Below are 10,530 nucleotides of genomic sequence, written 5' to 3'. Positions count from 1 at the left end.
TTTAAATATAAAAAAAATATTTTACTATACTATTTATGTAAATATTTATTTTATTTTATTGTTTTATTTAATTTACTTCATAAATTCATTTATATTTATTTCATTTTTCTATTTAGAGAAATTTTATTTATTTCATTTATTTATTTTATTTATTTCCCTCTTATTATTTTATTATATTTATTCTAATTATTTTAATTATTCTACATTTATTTTATTTATTCTATTTATTCTTTTTATGTTTATTCTGTTTATTCTGTTTTCTGTTTATTTTATTTATTCCATACAAATTTTATATATTTTTTATTTATTCTATATTTTTTCTATTTTGTCTATATTTATTCTATTTATTCCATTTATTCTATATTTATTTTATTTATTCTTTTTATTCTATTTAATCTATTTTATTTAGTTATTTTATTTATTTTATATATAGAATAAAAATCAGTAAATATTAGTAGTATATGTATGTATTTTATATTATTTTTTATTTTATTATGTACTTTTTATAATTGATTGAATTGAAATTGAATAAAACAGAATAAAATGAAGAAACTTAAATAAAATTTTTGTATGTTTTAATATTGTGTGTTTCATTTTATTTATTCTACTTTATCTTTTTTTATTGAATGTTCTATGATTTTATTTATTCTATTACATATAATTTATAATATAAATGGTTATAATAAAAATTATATTATTCAATGAAGTAAATAAAATTGTTGAATACAATCTTTATTATTTATTTTATTTTATTGTAGATGATTTAAATAATAAATAATTGCTTCTTTTTCTTTTGACATTTTACTAATTTTTTTTTTTTTTTGCATAAAATAAGAAAAGCAATTGCAAAATTTTTATCAATATTTCTAAAATATTACAAATATTTAGTCAATCACTTCTGTTAATTAAATTCTTAATTCTATGATTTTAACACAGAATAAAAAAATGTCGGGATTTTATTTATTCTACTACATATTATCAATTATATATATATATATATATATATATATATATATATATATATATATATATATATATATATATATATATATAATTATAATAAAAGTTATATTATTCAATGAAATAACTATTTTATTTATTTTGTCTTTTTGTATTTATTTTAAATTTTATTTCATTTTCTTTTATATTTACATTTAAAAAATTAAATTTCAATACAATATATATAATTAATTTTAAAAGTAGTATTTAAAACATGTTTTTTTCTTAGTTTCTTGCTAAAATCCCAATTTATCCAAAAATTCTATATTCTGTGCTAAAATAATAGAATAAAAAACTAAATTAGAACAAGTTTAAATGTTTAAGAATTTTCTATAACAGTTAATATTATAATTTATCAAATAATAATCAAGTAGTTAAATTTATTTTGTGGTAAAATACACTAAAATTCTTTATTTTGTTCTAAAAATTATATAATAAAAAAGTTTATTAACAGTTTAATCGTTTTCGAAGTTTGTAAAACATTTTAGTATTACATATAATGAAAAAAATCCAGAATAATTATATGATTTTATTTATTTTATTGTTAAAATACCAATTTACACAAAAATTCTTCATTCTGTGCTAAAGTTTCCTGAAATATTATAATAATATAATTTACAAAACAAAACTCAGAATAATCAAATAGTTTTGTCTATTTTCATGCTAAAATCCCAAAAATTTTTTATTATGAACTAAAATCTTAGAATAAAGAAGTTAATTAAGTAACAGAAGTGATTATATCACATATTTAATATTTTTCTAAAAATCTAATAAAAAAGTAACAGTTACACTTCTTATTTTGTGGTAAAAATACAAAAAATGGGTAAAATATAATAAATAAGAAGAAAAAAAGGCAATTATTTACTACTGTAGAATAGAATCAGTTTTTGTAAGCATCAAAAACCGCTTAAAAACGAATCAAAATAGAATTTAAAAATCGTTTTATCCAAAAGCAAAGGACAACAATAACTTAAGGCCCCGCGTGTGAACATAATTCCACACGTCAATCATCTTAGACGTGTCTCACAATGGTCGCAGCCTGCAATATTGAATTTGACATATTTTTTGCGACCACAAAGCGCTGTTCAGTTTCGCGACAGCTTCACTACGGATCAAAGGAACAATTTTCGGATTGCAATTGTGCCAAGAAGTTTTTTTCATTGGTTTCCTATGGGGAACGTTTAATTCTTTTTAATTGTAACGAAACCGGACTCAAGGGGCAGAAATAACCACCGCAACGTTCAATTTTGATGTGCCATCAATGCGCAAATATTTATTTTTGCAGTTTGGTCGTTTGTAATTATCGAATGGCGACGGGGATGGGGAATGTGTGTGCACCACTGATTTCTGAGACGTAGGATGTGTCTGTTTTCATGCTACACTGGCTGTGAACATGTGTGCCAGTTCGGCTACACAAGAAATGGATACCCTTCAAGGCGGACACGCCACGACGTTGGTCTAAATTTGAATCCATTTCTTGCATAATATCTATAATTAATCTTCTAAATCAAATGGTTATTGCCAATTCATCAGATTTCTGGTGCTACAAGTGAGCTTGGAAGAGTGCTAAATATTTAATCGTGCAAAATTAAGTATATTAACTAAAAACTTTTAAAAAATAATTACTATAATTCAAGTAAATATTATTATATTAATTCAGAGGCCACCCTAAGATGGTCAAGAGGTACTACAAGAGAATGGAGAAGGGCTTGGAAGGGTGCTAAGTATTTAATCGTTCAAAATTAAGTATATTAACTAAAAACATTCAAAAAACAATTACTATAATTAAAGTAAATGTTATTCTCTTAATTTAAAGGCCACCCTGAGGTGGTGACATATTTCAGTGACAGGATGTGGTGGATACTCTTCAGGGCAGATACACCACGGTGTTGGTCTAAATTTGAATGCAATTCTTGCATAAAGTCTATAATTAATCTTCTAAATCAAATGAATATTGTCAATTCATCAGATTTTGGGTACTACAAGAGAATGAAGAAAGGCTTGGAAGGGTGCTAAGTATTTAATCGTTCAAAATTAAGTATATTAACTAAAAACATTTAAAAATTAATTACTATAACTAAAGTAAATGTTATTCACTTAATTTAAGGGTCACCCTGAGGTGGTGTCCATAATTAATCTTCTAAATCAAATGGTTATTGTCAATTCATCAGATTTCTGGTACTACAGAAGAATTAATAAGGGCTAACAAGGGTGCTAACTATTTAATTGTTCAAAAATAAGTAAAGTAACTAAAAACATTTAAAAAACAATGACTATAATTAAAGTAAATGTTATTACATTAATTTAGAGGCCACCCAGAGGTGGTGACATATTTCAGTGACAGGATGTGGTGGATACTCTTCAGGGCAGATACACCACGGTGTTGGTCTAAATTTGAATGCAATTCTTGCATAAAGTCTATAATTAATCTTCTAAATCAAATGAATATTGTCAATTCATCAGATTTTGGGTACTACAAGAGAATGAAGAAAGGCTTGGAAGGGTGCTAAGTATTTAATCGTTCAAAATTAAGTATATTAACTAAAAACATTTAAAAATTAATTACTATAACTAAAGTAAATGTTATTCACTTAATTTAAGGGTCACCCTGAGGTGGTGTCCATAATTAATCTTCTAAATCAAATGGTTATTGTCAATTCATCAGATTTCTGGTACTACAGAAGAATTAATAAGGGCTAACAAGGGTGCTAACTATTTAATTGTTCAAAAATAAGTAAAGTAACTAAAAACATTTAAAAAACAATGACTATAATTAAAGTAAATGTTATTACATTAATTTAGAGGCCACCCTGAGGTGGTGACATATTTCAGTGACAACCTTAAGTGAGGGAGAATGTGGGGGCGTCTGCAATCAATTAGCAGAGTTATGGGATCGGTAATTGGGAATAATAGTGTTGACATCTTGTGCTGAGGAAGACGTCTTGGTTGGTTTATTAGCCATTTATCTCGCCCTCCCTGTATAGGAAGCCTTCCGTCACTTTACATGTGCCCTAATTAAGTCATTTTTTAAAGTTAAACCAAAAAAACTAACAAATAATGAACAAAACTTTGTTTATTAATGTTTATTAATGTTTTCAAGTGAGCACCGTCCGTCGGTTAACGTAGAGGTCCGTTTGAAGTGGACGGGCGGGCCTGGTTAAGTGGGCAGTGCTCGGACGCAACAGGCGTTCCGGACCGTCCGACACGTCGCCGACGCCGCAGACTTGGATTTCCACCCCCGTGATTTACGGCAGAGACATTTTCAATCGCACGTATCGTTCGTAAATGGATTTTTCCTGCTTAAATTAGAACTGTTTAATGGCAAAACATCTTCGGTTAGTTCTACGAACTCGAATTGGAGACCACAAAATAACAAAATAATAATAATTATTAGATTTAGGTAGTTTAGTATTTTATTCTATGATTTTATCACAGAATGTTGAATTTTTGGGTAAACTTTAACAAGAAACTAATAAACAAACACATAATTAGATTATATTTTATTTCATAAAATGTATTAGAATAAATAATTAATAAACTTCTTTATTACATATTTTTTAGCATAAAATAAAGAATTTTTGTATACTTTGTGATTTTAGCACAAAATAAATTTAATCACTTGACTATTCTGTGTTTTATTTTATAAATTATAATATTAATTATAATAGAAAATTCATAAATGTTTAAACTTATACTAATTAACTTTTTTATTTTATGATTTTAGCACAGAATTTAGAATTTTTGGGTAAATTGGGATTTTAGCAAGAAACTAATAAAAAACATATAAATATTTTGTATTTTACTTCATAAAATGTTGTACTAGAAAGTTTTAAAACTTCTAAAACTTTTAAACTGTTAATAAACTTCTTTATTATATATTTTTTAGCACAAAATAAAGAATTTGTGTGTACTTTGTGATTTTAGCACAAAATAAATTTAACTACTTGACTATTCTGTGTTTTATTTGATAAATTATAAAATTAATTGTAATAGAAAATTCTAAAACGTTTAAACTTGTACAAATTAACTTTTTTATTCTATGATTTTAGCACAAAATGTAGAATTTTTTGGTAAATTGGGACTTTAGCACAAGCTAATAAAAAACTGATAAAAAACATATAATTATTCTACATTTTATTACATAAAATGTTGTTCTAGAAAGTTTTACAAACTTCTTTATTATATATTTTTTAGCACAAAATAAAGAATTTTTATGTACTTTGTGATTTTAGCACAAAATAAATTTAACTACATGATTATTCTGTGTTTTATTTGATAAATTATAATATTAATTGTAATAGAAAATTCTTAAACGTTTAAACTTACACTAATTAACTTTTTTATTCTATGATTTTAGCACAGAATATAAGATTTTTAGGTAAATTAGGATTTTAGCAAGATACTAATAAGAAAACATATAATTATTCTGTATTTTATTACATAAAATGTTGTACTAGAAAATTTTAAAAACTTCTAAAAAGTTTAAGCTGTTAATAAACTTTTTTATTATATAATTTTTGTCACTATATAAGAAAACTTTGTGTATTTTGTGATTATAGCACAAAATAAATTTAACTGCTTGATTATTCGGTGTTTTATTTGATAAATTATAATATTAATTATAATAGAAAATTCTTAAACGTTTAAACTTACACTAATTAACTTTTTTATTCTATGATTTTAGCACAGAATGTAGAATTTTTGGGTAAATTGGGATTTTAGCAAGAAACTAATAAAAAGACATATAATTATTCTGTATTTTATTTCATAAAATGTTTAAAAACGTTTAAACTGTTAATAAACTTCTTTATTATATATTTTTTTAGCATAAAATAAAGAATTTTTGTGTACTTTGTGATTTTAGCACAAAATAAATTTTACTAATTAATTATTCTGTGTTTTAGTTGATAAATTATGACATCAATAGCAATAGGAACTTATTAAACATTCAAACTTACAGTAATTAACTTTTTTATTATATGATTTTAGTACAGAAAGTAGAAATTTTGAGTAAATTGGGATTATAGCAAGGAACTAATAAAAAAACATAATTATTCTGTGTTTTATTTCATAAAATGTAAGATTAGAAAGGTTTACAAAATTATTAAATGTTTAAAGTGTTAATAAACATTAATAAATAAATAAATTTTGTATATTTTGAGATATATTACCATAATTAATTAAAATGACGTTAATTCTCCATAATATATCACCGAATGAATTGAAGCAGCTGTTTACCAAGATAAACACGAATTCCTCTGACAAAACTCCGCGGGTGGTTTGCTGATAACAAATCAATGTGCACACTACAGAACCACCTGTAGAAAAGCAAATTTACTTATTAAATCGTTTCACGCCACTTAACCACACTTAATAAACTTATGTACTTAAATCCATTCCCGATTTAATAAAAGCAGATGAGTAAAGTACGCCCTCTTTAATGAAATCACATCGATCTTAGAAACACTCAATTTTTTTTTGTTCCCGCACTTCAGCACGAGAAAAGAGTCAATTCGGAAAGGTGCCCCCAAAGTTTGATCATCTCGTCCATCCGTCAGTTTCACCTTTCAACGGTTTTTTTGTTTGCCCAAGACGGATTCAATCGATCAAAGGAGCGCATTTAGACGCTGACCTCCCTCCGGGCAGCTGTTGCTCCACATACACACAAGCACATCTTTGGAACTTGAATGGACGCGGGTTCCGATCTTGTTGACTTCGCATTGTTTGTATTGGGACGCTGATGGGAATGGGACAGGTGGTACACCCTCGCTCGCGCGTCTATTTCGGTGCCCGCTACCTGAGGACACGTGTCAAACATAAAAAAATCAAGATTCTGGGAAACTGGATCAGTTTTATTCACTTTCTTGGTAATGGTGATGGTAATTTATTGTCATCAAACACTTAAAATACACTAAAATGACACATTAAAACAATCGTTTTGAATGAGGTAAATAAGTACCACCTAACCAATTTGGCAACCTCTTCTTTCAGGAGGTACTTACAGTGCTTCTATTGTTTTAGTATTTAAAATGTCTTTTTTTAAGACATTGTCTTTATGATCTGATAAACGTAGTTCTTATATTTTTAATTAATTAAAACTTTAACCTAACCTAACCTAACTTATTATAAGTTTTGGTACCCCAAAAGTCCACAGATGGCTGAGTGTCCTTGATATTGTAAGGAGTCTTTAAAGTTGCCTTGTTTCTGGTATTGAACTGATGAATCCCTTCAATATACTGTCTGTAGAAACTTTTCAATGAATATAACAAAAGCTACTGACATTATTTTTCTATAAAAGAGTTTCTCCAATCTATTTTGACAACCTTCTCTTTCAGAAAATAATTCGAATGATTCTTTTGTTTTAGTATTTATAAAATCTTCTTCCAAGATTAGATATTGTCTTTGAAATCTGATAAATGTAGTTCCTTTATTCTTAATTGATGCCTAACCTAACCTTGGTACCCCAAAAGTCTACAGACTGTTGAGTGTCCTTGATAAGGGGTCTTCAAAGTTGTCTTGTTCCTGGTACTGAATTGATTATTGTAAGTTTTGTCAGATTGTAGTGGACCTGGAAGCTTAATAATAATAAATTCTTGACAATCCTTCTTGATAATGTTTCCTATTTACCCTGTGTAACTTAGTTTGTATTCTTTATAGGCTTCTTAAGTTTTTTTGTGTTTTTTACTTTTTGATGTGGTGTATAAAGTTGTCAAGACATTCTTCCTCTTTTTGTTATCCAATCTAACTTCCTTTAGTTTACTTATTTTACTTTTTACAGGCATCAAATTATATACTGTCTGTAGAAACTCTTCAGTGAACACGACAAAAGCTACTGACATTATTTTTCTATCAAAGCCTTTCTTCAATTCATTCTGACAAGCTTCTCTTTTAGAAGGCAATTCGAATGCCTTTTATTTCAGCATTTTTAAGGTCTTCTTCTAAGATTAAACATATTCTTTAAAATCTGATAAGTGTAGTTCTTTTAACCTTAATTGATGCATCCGAACAAAACTAATAAAAACTTTAGCCTAACCTAACCTTACTTATTATAAGTTTTGGAGGAGTTTTTAAAGTTGTCTTGTTTCCGTTATTGAACAGATGAATCCTTTCATTTATTGTAAGTTTTGTCAGATTGTAGTGGATCTGGAAGCTTTATTAATAAATTCTTGACAATCCTTGATTGATAATGTTTTCTATTTACCTTGTGTAACTTAGTTTGTGTTTCTTATTTTCTCATCTATCTTGCTTTAGCTTACTTATTTTACTTTTTACAACCATTAAATTATATACTGTCTGTAGAAACTGTTCAATGAACACAACAAAAGCAACTGACATTGTTTTTCTATCAAAGAATTTCTTCAATTTATTTGGCAACCTTCTCTTTCAGAAGGCAATTCGAATGTTACTTTTATTTTAGCACTTACAAGGTCTTCTTCCAAGTTTAGACATTGCCTTTGAAATCTGATAAGTGTAGTTCTGTTATTTTTAATTGATGCATCCAAACAAAATTAATAAAAACCTTAGCCTAATCTAACCTAACCTAACTTATGTTGCCAAATTAGAAAAACCAACTTGAAATTTATAACTTTTTACCTGAAGGCAGTTGTTTTCAGGTCGGCAATATAAATTTAATATTGCACCGGCCCGTTAATGGTTATTTTACAAGAATTTAAATACTTTATTGGTCTTTAATAATTTCTTGACACGTGCCAGGGCACGTAATCGTTGTTGCGTGCGGGCGTTCACTACAGGTGAACAAATCCACCTGCTCCGAAGGCGTCAATCATTATTCTTATACTGAAGAAACTCCACACCACTTCAAAAACAACTACGACTAATTAAGAGGCCTAAAATAGACAACTTTTTATTTTATTGTTGTTAATTCGAGACTGTAGATGTACGGCGACGTTATTTAATAATATTGGGTAGTTTGGCGTGGATTAAACAGGATGAGAATAATAACTCGGATGCACCATCTGTCAAGAGCGTTTCCACATGAGCGAAACGGCTCACAGACGACATAGTTGACGACAGGGCGCCTGTAATCGACTGCGGTCTGCTAAATTATGGTTCTTTTAACGGGTCCATAATTGACGTTTATGATGTGTTTAAATGCGGGATTAGTTCCAGTATCTGTTTACATGTTAATTATCGGCTTCATCCGATTCGTACCAGCACATGTCGAATTAAGATCCACGGATGGTTTTTAATTAATCGCAGTACCTAGTTTTTAAAATGACGGTACTAAAATTAATCCGGCTACACGGATGGAAGGAGGCAAGTGGCAAGATGGATGTGTGACGTTGGGAAGACAAAGCGACGGGCTGATTGGCGCAAATTGGTCGGTCTGGTCGACTCGCCTCGTTTTTCACCCCGTCACCAACCCGGTGATTTATGTCGATTGTTTTTAGACCACTCTTACACCGAAGCAACCTAACCTAACCTACAAATTGGTAATTGATTAACTGAATAAACAACATAACCTCAATAATTAACCCCAACATTGACACGCTTTTGTTAGTTTATCACATCAGATTTGTGTTACAAGGCAAATCCTATGGAAGTCTTAAGTAAGATCATAGTGCGATAGAACTGCTTAAATAAAGTCATCTCCCTCTCGTTCCTCTTAATAAGATGCGTTAAATGAAGCGAGTTTCCGTCACGACGGAGCTCCCTGTTAGTTAAATTGGGCAGCAACAGTAACGGCGTTATTAATTGCACTTATGTTCGAAAGTAATTAGTACATTTTTCACTGTCAAATCATTTGTCAAAGAATTTCCACAGACAAATTATCAAAGTACCTCAATAAAGAGTTTCAAAATTTGTCTCAAACCGAAGAACTTACTAAACATAATGCTAAAACCAAAATTCTAAGGTTAGATTAGGCTTTGATAATTGCAGAATATTGATAAAAAAATAAAAATTCAATTATTTAAAATACAAGATGGTTGACATGGTTGATTTTAATTCCAAACATGAAGAGACATGTTCTTCAATAAATTAAATGACTTGTTGAAATTGCTGAACAAAAAGTTCATGCAAAAAAGACATTTTTGCACATAATTATTTAAAACAAAGCAAGTTTCAAAATATAATGAAGTTAGGTTAGGTTTTTATTAATTATTTGTGAATATATCAATTAAGAACAAAAGAACTACATTTATCAAATTTTAAAGACAATGTCTAAACTTGGAAGACCTTATAAATGCTAAAAGTATTCAAATTGCCTCCTGAAGGAGAAGCTTGTCAAAATGGACTGGAGAAATTCTTTGATTAAAAAATAATTTGTCGTATTTATTGAAGAGTTTCTATAGACAGTATATAATTTGATGCATGATGATGTTTTATGCATTTCCCAAATGTTTAAATTTACATTAATTAACTCATAGGTAACCTAACTTAACCTAAAAGTTTATAATTTTTTTTAAATGTCAAGGCTTCTGTTAATAAATTTCTGTTTCCTTTTCTCATTAGTTGCCAAATAGACTAATCCAACTAAATTAAAAATGTAATCCCTTATGTTAACATAAC

The sequence above is a fragment of the Aethina tumida genome, chromosome 3 (genome assembly GCF_024364675.1).
Source record: "Aethina tumida isolate Nest 87 chromosome 3, icAetTumi1.1, whole genome shotgun sequence".
NCBI classification, from domain to species: Eukaryota; Metazoa; Arthropoda; class Insecta; order Coleoptera; family Nitidulidae; genus Aethina; species Aethina tumida.
Note: the sequence above shows the minus strand (reverse complement) of the source record.